This window comes from Ruditapes philippinarum, unplaced genomic scaffold (genome assembly GCF_026571515.1).
Source record: "Ruditapes philippinarum isolate M1 unplaced genomic scaffold, ASM2657151v2 ctg1890_1_1_1_1, whole genome shotgun sequence".
In the NCBI taxonomy this organism is placed as follows: domain Eukaryota; kingdom Metazoa; phylum Mollusca; class Bivalvia; order Venerida; family Veneridae; genus Ruditapes; species Ruditapes philippinarum.
Genome location: NW_026858947.1, coordinates 36,089 through 49,118, shown reverse-complemented (window position 1 = coordinate 49,118; position 13,030 = coordinate 36,089). Strand labels below are relative to the sequence as shown.

Below are 13,030 nucleotides of genomic sequence, written 5' to 3'. Positions count from 1 at the left end.
CACACAAAGCGGTCATTGTACGAGAATATCTGAAACAGGAAAAAGTTGTCGAGCTTCTTCACCCTCTTTATTCGCCAGATATTGCCCCTTCTGACTTTTTCCTATTTTCGAGGCTCATAAAACACCTTGCTGGAAGAAAATATCAAACGCGAAAGAATCTCGGGTGTCTGAACAGTATACCTCGAAAAGATTATGAAAACGCATTTAAAAATTGGATTTAAAGACTAAAACGTTGTATATCACATGGTGGTGAGTATTTTGAAGGATTGTGATAATTATTTTGGCACTGTTTGTTAAGCACTTCTGAAAATTTCCAGACAGGTTATATGGCCGCATATAGACAGTTGTTTGCAATATAACCCTATAACCCTTGCCTAGCGGCCCGGCTCGGCTTATATATACAAACTCCGTATATATAGGTCCATATAACCTGCCAAAAATCTTCATCACATTACGTAATCATAATTAAAGATAAGCACATCCAGATTTCATGATGGCATTTTCATCAACATACAGATCGCTTAGCACTTCTATGTTATGTTAAATATCGTCACAGTGATCACGGCCAAACCTAATTATTTCTATTTTTAAGAATAAAGAAATAATTTCCTTATATTTGATTATAAATGCTTTTTTTGTATATGGAACCTTCGCACACTTGACACAAGTACATTGTGATCGTTAAACTTTTAACACATACTTAACAATTTTAAGTTGCTTCTTCAAACACGTAAATATTTTATCAGCATACAGATATCACATTACTTAAATTTAAACCCGGGAAAAAATTTCATGCGTGATCAAGTTTTTGTTTATCCAATAACACTGGATTTACAAAAACAAATTAAACAGTAAAATTAAATAAATACTTATTTGCACGCATGAAATTCTCTTTTTTTTATTTGAATTGTAACAAAACACGCACGTAATGATGTTATTGCGTATTGCATCAACTCAAATAAACTAAAATTTGCTGAGTGATCAGTGCTCAGCTTGTGATAATTTTTGGAACATGATAAAAATCTTGATAAATTATTACTCATCTTGTGACTTCTTTGCACCTTGATAAAAATCTGATGAAAGAGTGATCCCTCCGAAGAATTAATCACAACATAATAACATGAAAATTGCAGACTTGATTTGATTGAGTCTGTACGTGAGGGCTTATAAAATAGTGTAATATCGCTCGCGCCGCCAGCACCGGCTGAAGCGGTACCCACTGTTCAACACGTAAAGGTGCAGGGTCCGTCACCTGCAGTGGTTAAAACATGCGATTTCAAATCAATTCGGTATTGTCACTAGCCTGCGTACTTAAATGCTCATGCCAACTGACTTTAACCATGCGTCCAGTAGGTATTCAGTCAGTACTAACTTCGAAATGTTTCCTTACTATGATTGAAGGTTCTCTCCAGATTGAAAGAGCGTGGAAAGGTTAAGATGAATAATTTTGTGTGTTACAAAACATAAGATGTACGACTGTATGCTCAATATTAGATCGATTCAATTTCTTTATTGAGCTGAGTGTATCGAATACAAATGAGTTATATCACTATAAAATATTTTGCAAAATAAGTCAGTTAAAACATGCTTAAAAATAATTTTACTTACCTTCAATGGTTTTAAACTAGTATCCGTAATTTCTTTTTCAAAATTTTACAAACGTTCCCAATGCAAACAGCAGAAATGAAAGTTCACTTATTTACATCTAGATCTAATATAAACTATTTCAATGTTTAGTTTTCAAATTCCACTCAAAAGATACTCATCTAAGAGTGTTGTATTTCTTGTTTTTAGATAAATGTTTCACATATTTAATAGTATAAAAATTGGATAACATGTATTTACATTTCATAATTTCCAAGTGAAATAACCGAATTTAAGTTATATCCCGTAGCCTGGAATTATACTCAAACTATTCAGTTAACATATATACAGCCCCGTTTTTGTTTAACAATGTCACCATCATAATCACTTGAAGTTATTCCTTTTACAAGCTGTAAATTATCTTAAAATATAATTCCATGAAATCTGTAGATTTTTTTTACTATTTGATTTTGTACTTAAATGTTTGTCCGAAGAGAAAATCGACATTTTCGCAATTTCACAGCATACATTGTAACAAGGGACGACATTAATCAACTTCGTGCTGCTTACGGTTTTATTGCAGAATAGTCGGAGAAATAAAATATTCCCACCTAAAACAAACCGTATGTAAACAAAACACTGTGAAACATGAAATAGCGTTTGATGGATCAAGAAGTTCAAAAGATAGAGAAATTAATTATTCATAATTTCCTACATGATACCGATCATTTGAAAGATGAAAATGTGCTTCCAATTTATCGAGACAGACAATATTGTTTGACCCTTTCTGTGCTGACGCTTTTGATTAAATCATAAACAGAAGAAATGAAAAACCGTTACTTAATCACATAATCCCCTAATAAGCCCGCTACAAAACATACATGAAACGATTCACTGAGAAATAAAGAATGAAATAAAATCTTTTGAAATCGTGAGAATAATTTATCCTACCTTCTTAGAAGATCATATTAATCAAGCGTAACGTCAAAATAGCTCCGAATGAAATATATTCACTATTGCAACTATTCCTGTATATACTGGCATGCATATTGATTTGACTATTTCCCAGCACAAGCTAATTAACGTATATCAATACATGTTATCCTGTAAACACTACGACTAACGCTACAACACGTGTCGGAAAACAAGGTAATTATTGCTAACAATGTTTCCAGCATTGTTTTACTTAACGAATCTAATTATATAGACTATAAGATAGCAATTACTTCCAGGACGGCCTCTTATTAGTATTATCTACAAACAACCCACTTATAATACTGAAAATCACTAAGACTACGACTACTTCTTATACTAATACTTCTACTACTAAGAAGAAGGAACAGATTATATCTTTTACTTCAACTTTTAAGCGTATCTCGTTATACATCAAAACTGATACATCGAAAACATCTTATTACTGGTGGAATATAAAATACATAATAAATTGGTCAGTTTAACAATCTGGAGAAAAAGATTAAATTAATATAACATGTGCGTGTAAAAGGAAATTTAACAATTTAATTTTTTAGCGTAAACATGAAACTAAATAGGACAAAAATTAAAAAACTAAGCAAACAAACTTAACGTCACCATAGTGTGGGTTACTGCAACGGTGACGATAAATTGAATTTAGATAATTCGTTTATTCATTTCTTTTTTAAATTTCAGTATTATTGTAGAAAAAAATTTTTTGTAAGTACTAGGTCACACAGTAGATGTAATTAAGTACATTTCAGATACTTTTTTTCTGACAGTTTATCTGCCCTGTTTAGAAATATCACAACTATTGTGCCAGAACACGCAAGTAATCTGATTTTAGCGTAATATCGCAATATAAATAACAATTTCCGAGACGTATTTCTGACACAGCATCTTTTAGGACGAGAGAAACTTTTTATATTCACCATCTTAAGTCTTTTTTGTCTCCATAGTAATCTGAAAGTCTTCCAAGAGAGTAAACATGCTTATTTGACAAATATATTTCAGGTCTATAAATATGAACATTTATTAGTTATGAAAATATTTTTACCCGACAATTATATGATCGAATTCTAGATGCTTTATTAAAGACGTAGGAGCTTCATCTTAGTTTGCATCAATTTCTTCAAGTTATCAAAACATATCTTAATAAATAAAATAGAGAAAATAAGAATCCCTAAAGAAAGCCCAACACGACAAAATTGAAAATGTTGCAGGCTCATTTTGATTGAGCCTGTTCATGGACGGTACTGTCAAGTGCAAACTACCGTCCATGCCTCCTAGCACCGGCTTAAGCAGAATTTAAATAAACCGTGCTTATAGTTATTGCTTAATAACCAAGGATAAACATAAGTTTCAGGTACACGAAACATTATCAAGAACCATGAAAAAGTTTAGTTTTTTACACATAGTGTATGTCCTCTGTCACATTTTTCAATTCTACACTTACGTTTAGAAACCAAAGGCCATGACCGGTTGCATTAAGTGTTAACAAATATTAGATTTGAACAATTAAAAGAGTCTGTTTTACAGTAAATGAAATGTTTCTTGGTGAATATAAAACAAAATATCTGGCTATTTAACGAAAATAAATGTCTGAGTTCTGAGTTTCTATTCCCTGTTATGTTGTTGCACGTATTGTGTGTTTTATTGCTTCAACAAAAAAAAACAATGTCTAAGAAACCTTTATCCAAATCCGATTAATCTGTTCTCATAGGATTAGTGAGTATGTGCTTCTAGACAAAGTAATGGCTCTGCCAAAAAAAAAAATAATAAAAATGAAAACACTGTTTTTCTTAAAATTGACGTATCTTGTACTAGGTTACGTAACTTAAATGTAGTACTGTAGAGTTTGGCAACATTGTTAGTTTGTGAAAATATTATGTCACGTGTGGGATGCAATCACAATGATACAAATCTTAACATAATGCTCCAGCTGACAATTCTTATAACACATTGCCTGAAACACTTATATTTATTGTAATTGAATACTACAAAAACATTAATAAAGAGATAAACCATACTCTAAGAAGTAAACTTACAAGTGTAAGTATAATTACAACATATCATCATTTTTTGCACTAGATAGATTCTCAAAAAAATTAAGTGGAACTACTTATCATTATTATCTATGTAACACCGGCACAATTGTTTGATTACTCGAAGAGTGTGATAATACATATGAGTATACCTAATACGTTTGTTTTATATGATAAAATATATACATGATAACATGATCACACTTCAATGATAAAGGTATACCTATCAACATATATAATCAAATTCGCCTTGAGTAAAATATGACATGTGCTCACATTTAAAAAGAACCTGACCTTTGACAGAAACGCGCGATTGCATTATACAAAGAAAATAATATTTAATCGTTAACGTTCAAGTATATGTCAATCAGCATATCATTTAGACAAACAAATTCAATGAAATAAATTTAGGAAATTTAGACACTTGGCCAGCTGCTCATTAATCATGTTTGCTAAATTCAATACAGGTCGTTTTTAAATAGCTCGCTGTTGATCCAACTCAACAACCTTGACACTGTTAATTGATTAATTAAAAGCCACTTGTCTTTTATTCGATTACAAATAATGTCAATTGACAATTAACTTTGAGTAAAATACCAATTCAAGACCATGTCTAAATAGTAAAGTTATAGCGAGAACAAATATATCAATATTGTTTTAATCGTATATTGGATAGTGACATCAATTACATCAGAGACATAGATACATCTCTGATTATATATTGCATTATAGCGTCAATATAATGAAAATGTCGTATATTTGATAATACAAATTGTATTTGATTATTATAATATAAGCCATTCACAACAACCTTATAATTTAATGTAAATAGTTCTGAATATCTCGTTGTTTATTTTTTCATGAAAAAAAATCATTCTTAAAACCTTTTTACCTTTAAAAAAACTTAACAATACCACAAAGAAAACAGAGAAAAGAAAACAACACCATTTTATCAATTATATTTGATTTTGAATAAATTTTATAAGTACAAAATGCTTGAGCTAACCTATGTTTTCAGCTGAAAGAACATTTCATCAGTCAAACGATAAAAATACCAATATAATTATTATATCATATAATATAATAATCTTATTGTTTTACAGAATTATACACTGAGATAAACGATCTATCATCAGACTTTATACTATAGAGATTATTATATGATTAAAATATACAATATATATAAGTAAAAAATCATATCAATATTTCCTAGAAACCTAACCTTTAACTTCATAGATATATGCCTCCGATATGTATATCCTATTCTAAGAGAATCATTACAAGTCAAAACACTATATTTTCTGTTTAAACTGGTACGGAAAATGGTACAAATATTCGTATAGCATTCAAATATCTGCCATTCCATACATTGTTATTACACGACGTCGTTGGTAAATACAGTTAACCGTGTTTCTCACATTCCCAAAATGAATCAATTCTCATAACAAAATACGTAATAAGGCTATTACATCCTTAATAGAAACACGTGTTTATGTAAATAAAAGTAAATAAAAGTATATGTCCGTCTGTCTGTCTGTAAAAATATAAGATCTTACTAATTAAAAATTATGATAAAAAGAGAAAAATTCTTGTAAGATGTGCAAATTTCTAAATAATTTCTGAATTATAACCATACTGTAAACGAGACCTTCGATTAGAAAATAAATAATATGTATAATAATGTAATGAAAAGTCCTACAATTAACTATTCACCACCAATATATGTATCTGGTGTATGTACCTTTTTTAATTTATACATATCCAATAGTACTTTTTTTCAAAACGCGAATTAATGTCTTTTCTTCTCAAATATTTTAAATATATTGAAATATGTTTTATATTAAATTTTATATATTTTTAAAATAAAGTACAATATGATTATTTGACTGTTTATAAAAACATGGAGATTTTTACACTAATTCTCACGGAAATTTTATAATTTTCAAAGGGTTTTTTATCGGATGTTTGCGATTTTTGGTGATAAAATTTTCACTGCAATCCAATCAAGCAATTAATCTTCTTGCAAGGTTGCACGGATTATCTTTATAATGTAGCAAGTGCATGTGGACGTGTTTGATATGATAACACTCCTGCATTCCAAAAAAAAAAATGAATATTTCATTGGATGTTAAAAAGCTAGTAAGATTTTAAATGGTTCCATCCAAAAATGTTGTGTTTTCTTGTTTTATTATATCTAACTTGTGTAACCCAATCATGTCAAATGATATAATTCATATTACATTGGAAGCAGTGTATTCAATATATGTAAACATGGCAATGTAACTATGTAAAACAGAAACTTTCACACTATCAACGGATATGCTGCTCAGAGAAAGGATGAAGCATCTCAAAGGATCAGCCTCGAATCAGTTCTCATAAATAATCATAATTCCATTCAAATAAGCTACAGGTATATCTTACAGAGTCATTCCAATAACATTATAATTATGCATTACAGGCATTTTGTACAATGGCTGGTGTCCTGTTGAATAAGACTTAAAAGCGATTATTAGGTTAAATTCTTGAAAAGGGGTTAAAACGACCATGTCTTTTTTAAGTTGTTTGCCCTCAAAGAAAATTTGACTGCTTTGAATTTTTATAAAACCCCATAAGTATAAGATATAATAGGAAATCGTCCAGACAATTGTAACATGAAATACTAGTACTTGTCGAATCTGGAACAAAATATATTAAATCACTGCATGTAATGCATATCAAATGCAGCTGATGCAACTGAAAATTGGTGTTAACATTGGTGTTAACCTTAGTGTTTACATAAAACAGTAGATCATAGAGAATGTTGGTAGCGAAATAACAGTCCTTCAAACAGCATGTTTTATGAAGTTGTAGAAGATTAGAGAATTACAAACAGGGACAATAAATAATGATTGATTAAAGGCATGCGATCGAAGTTAAGTAATTAGTAGCTGTCTAATTATATTAGTATCGATTTTAATAAATATTGTTTCGACGGTATAAATTGTTTTCAAATTTTCACCAGCAAATTCCAAATATTGTGTATATAAAAGTACCCTTCCATTATGTCCAAGAAAATATTTGATGATGAGTTTAATTGACAGATGTTAAACTATCATACAACAATTTTAAATTGAAGTTTTAACAGAAATATAATAGAGAAAAGGTAAACACAGTTTTCTATGCAGGATGTTTGATATGTATTTAATTTGACATTAAATGTTTCAACCCAATAAAAAATAAAACGTGAATCTTGGGTCTGCTCATGAAATTTATACTATTTTTAAATAACAATTTCTGTTAAATGTCAATAAACATGTACAGCATTTGTTGCCACAAATATATAATGCTGTATTATTAGAAAGAAACTACATTAAGATTCTGAGAAAATAATTATATTTTTTTCTACTGAAACGTCAATTACTTTTATCGTTTTTTTGCATATTTACATGACGTAAAGCCTTGCCAAGGCTATGGCATTACATGAGAATTTATTATCAAAATGACTTCATCAAAACAGTATTTGTTTTCTGTCAAAGCTGTTTCACAGAATATTTAGAACAATATAGCGTTAATAATTTACAATAAACTGCATACACTAATTCATAAAAAAGTAAATATATTGTAGCTAACAACTCATTTCCAACCCATGAAGTCATATGATATTTCTTTTTGTAAGTGTCGATATATTAATCAATTAATCATTGTTTAAATTCTTTTGAAACTGAACCTTGCCGGAAAAGGTATCTTATATCGGAATAATTTCGCTGATATCTTACTCTACTTGCCGACATTTAACTTTTAGATCAGTATTGTAAGTTTGAATATATCACCTTAGTAGTCCGACGCTTTTACCACAACATTTTATGTCTGTTTCTGACTTTTCCTACAAACCACAAATATATCAAATAGTAAATTTTCTTCTTATTTAATTCCCCTTTAATTTTTGTGAAGGAAATACTCATTATTATAAACATTATTACTTATTTTAATCTTTTTTAAATTCTACAAAAATAACAAACGTTCTTACACATTTTGAGAATTACATAACATATACTTTTCCATATTTTGTTCTTTATACGTTATCATCATCAATTGTTGAGACAGACAAAAGAAGCACTTCACATACGATTAAACGCTCGACTGTTACAACCTACCTTTTGATGAAACATTTACATTTGACACACTAGTAGAATAATTACCAGAACAATTCGCCTGCATATGTCAATTAGCACAACGTAATTAATTTATTTTCCCGTGATTATGCGGTATCATGCTGGTAGACAAGATAGTTAGCTTAAACTTCTCGCTATGTTGTTACTTACCTAATATATCAACCAAGTGTGTCAAACACCCGCAGGGAAATAATTATCGCTACATATGTATTTTTCTAATTTCTTTTAAAAACATATTATCCAGTGTACCCAATATGTTTTCACATAAAAGTGAATTATACTTAATTATACCTTTTTTTAGTTTAAACTTCATTTGCTTATGCCATTTGCTATATGTTGTTTATAATAAAAAAATAAGTTGAAAGTAAAGAAGCTTTATCGCGGAAATAATCAATTTGTGGATGATTGCACCAATTGATCAGTTCAATCTATAACATTTAATAACATAGATGCTTAAGATATAACGTCAAAAGCTGGAAGTATTGCATCGTCAACGGGACTTATAGCACATGATATATAGATAATTAAGCTTTGTTAATGATATATAGATAATTTAGCTTTGTAATGCCTTTTCATAGGATGAAACTATTACACAACGCTTTATTGTAACCTTTTGTATCATCAATACTTTCAAAGGAAGTAATTATAAAAAAATTGCAATAAATTAATTTTGCTATCGCGCAATCTAATGAAATAAATGCGTTTGAAACAGTAAGCGTTTGCCATCAACGGTTATCATTTTCACAATTTTTTCAAGATATCTTTTTGATTATCCAAACCTCTATGATCTTTCCGATAAATTCGTCTGATAGATCGAATGCATGCGTCTGAATAAAGATATCAGGCAACTGAGTTGCATGCTAAACGGCAATTAGTGTTGTTTTATTGTTGTAGTATCACCTTATCAGAAAAGTTTAATTGTCTTTGTGACCTAAGCACAAAAATTCAATTTAATAAAAAACATGCATACATGTTAAACACAACAATAAATGTGTCTGCGTGGCCAATTAGTTAATGTGTCAAGTTAAAAAGTTAAGGAAAAAAACGTACTGATTGTAATGTTATCTTAAGCAATTACTATTTAGAAAAGACAACAATATATTCTATCCTATACAATTGTGTTGCAAATAAGAAAATGGTTCAGTAAATATCAGTAAAGTTTTTGATTTTGTAGTTAGAACAAATATAGCAAATCTGTCTTTTAAATACGATGTGTCATGAAGAAGTTATCGGGTTTTAACGCGATACTACAGTGAACCTATAGACAATACGTCTTTAATTGAATAATGAACTCAAGAAATGAAAATCAATAATTAATAGCATGATTTTCAACAAAGCACGTGCCAAAAGACAAGGTAATTACTGCTAACATTGTTTCAAGTATTGTTTTAATTAACAACTCTAATTAATATATAGATTGTATGTGGGCAATTGTTCTAGAATTACATCTTACTAGCATTTCTTCCATAAAAGTACCTTAGTTAATGCCCAATCAATGTTTATTTTCCTGTTAATTAATATTCTTTTTTACAGGTTAACTTTGTCTTGTCTTTTTGGATTTGGTAAACTTTTATACAAATACAATATTTCATTTCGTCATAACAACCTGAGGTTGGAAAGGAAGGATTTACGGTTTAAACAGATGCATTTAAGAGGGAAAGCTGATATATATAATACATACGAAAGTCAAAAAATTAAAAATCCTTTGTAAATGTTGCATATTTTCAATTCACCCGCGTTTAGTATTTTAATATTTTAATATCACCTTGGTCGAGCTGGATGTTAATTGGATATTATACAAATATGGACTTTTTAGCTGGTGAATATGATGTGATATGTACTGAAAAATAATATTGACCGAAATCAAAAATTTTAAATTTCAGCTTGTCTACTTGTTCCATGATTTGACCCTGTCTTTTAAATGATCGCATTGGCACGCTAATTCGTAATGTAAAGACGGTAACAAAAATAGATTAATTTTATTCTTATTTGCGAGTCACTCAACACTTTTTTCCAGAAGAATAACAACGAACTTGGCGTTACGTCACGTCATAGTATCGCGTCTTTCAGGGATTTCCAGAAAATCTAATTTTAGAAGAAAAACCGGTGAATATACTCTGAAAATCTATTTTAGGGAAAAAACAGTGAATATACTCTGATATTGACCTGTTATTTTTTTACAAATAGTTGCTTGTTAGCCAATCACGTAAAGGCATTTCACAGCTATTTATAGAATATACATGTATAATAATTATATCGGCTCATTATTTCCTAAGTCATTATATTTAGTTTATCTCTAAATATCTTGGATCATAGTATGCCACTTACAAATTTATCTATTTTGTTTCTTTTTAAAAAAAATCTTAAACTTTCACACATTTTAATTACTTAAGGAAACCTAATCAGTGAGTGCATCACTATACGAATTATCCTTGTTAAAACTTTTTGTTTTCTATCTTTATTACGGTCAAAAGGTCATTGACGTGATAAAGAATATATACATTGATATTTCACATATATTCTTGACTGTTTGTCATTATTGTATGGATACATCACCACTAGTGTGCATAAACACGTATGTTATCTAATTTGACAGCAAAACATGTAAGTAAGATTTATGTCTGATACAGAAAAGTTTCGGGAGATTTTATCCCAGGATACATTCTTAGCTGAAATTTAAGATTAAACACCATTTGAATGCAACCAAATTCATTTTGTACAATGCTGGAACAGGATGATAAATTAAACTCTATTTTATATGACTATCAAACAAGCGTCTGGAATTATTTATTCCTTACGTGTTGCATGTTTTGCGTGTCTACTTTGTCTCCAAAAGACTTGCACTAACATTGCTTAGATTCAACAAACATTATTCACTCAATCCAATTAAGCTCTTCTAACAAGTTCAGTGGCTACGTGTTTGTTAACAACAATAATCGTAACTTTGTATTTACCCACACGGAAACTCTAAATAATGTGATGCAGTTGGAATTAAATGCATTATATAACACACCTGGAACTTAAGAACGTACATTAAATTGACCTACGTAATGCAATTTATTATTATAATAAAACATAGACTTTTCAATTTAGGTTATGAAAAGTGTGAATAAGTATAAAATGTTTGCAACATTAGCATATGCTTAAATGCAAATTACTCTCACACAGATAGAAAAAAAACGTTTGCACAACATATACTTCTAATATAATTTTGCATTTATATATATCGTAGGTATTATTTGCTATTTTAACACTATGTAATTGTATATTCTACGTATGAAGTAGGATAAAATTTGTTTAAATCGATTGGCAATATCGTCGCCTTTTCAGATGGAATAATGGTGCGCATGTTTGATCATAATACTTAAAGCAACCCATGTTCAGTAAAAACAGAACATCATATCAAATGTTCTTTTACAAACTCACTAATCACAAAATCAATGTTATGAAGCTTAATTTAACGACACCACTTGTGTAAATAGTTTGTTATTTAACCAAGTATTCCACTATACAATGTTAACTGATTAATCGAAAGTCACTTGCCACTGATTGATTAATAGTCACAATGAATATCATCTACTATAGGGTCATGTTTAAGTATAGCAGATGTGAATTCTTTGATTGGATACCATCGAAATTAACATGATAGAAAAAAAGTGAAATAAGTGATTGTATGCAAAATGATTGATACAGAGTACCAGTATTAAATCATTAAATCATATAAAAAAGAAACTTTCTTTTTATTGAAACCAGATAATTCACTTTATAATAGATGAATATATTTAAAGAAAACGTTATAGATTATCTTGTGCAGAACAATGAACTAAAATTGTGTATAGATGTAACAAGAAAACGCTGGAAGTCAAAACAATGATACCTCTGTTTGACCTGACGGCAAGTCATGGGTAAAGCTATATACGTCTAGCAAACATATATTATCTTCCATTCAATAGCTTGTTATGACGCCAAGAGAGATAATCATTAATCATGTAACAAGGGCAATTAGCAGACATGTAATACATATATTTAGCAGAATTTGATATACAAATATTAATATTTTTAATAGACGTTTACAATTCTTGTTAGTTTGGACAAAAACATTCATTATAATAGAGCAGACCATGAACAGAAGGCACGGATTTGCCTTTTTATCTTGGTCTGTACTGGCTGAATAGGTTAATTCAGGTAAACCAATGATGCTCCGCCAAAAGTATATTATATTTACGTTTTTTGAGGATAAATATCTTTAAACATTTTGCAATGAAACATTATGAAACT

The 13,030-nt window shown here is 29.5% G+C and overlaps 1 protein-coding gene across 1 annotated transcript in view; it reads right to left on the bottom strand.

Annotated features, from left to right (window-relative positions):
- Positions 1–2,662, bottom strand: part of LOC132754751 (tyrosine-protein kinase SRK3-like) — a gene marked incomplete at its 3' end in the record, with an annotated part of 64,172 nt that extends 61,510 nt beyond the window's left edge. The window contains 1 exon segment of the mRNA XM_060745439.1: positions 2,536–2,662.
- Between the last annotated feature and the right edge of the window lie 10,368 nt (positions 2,663–13,030).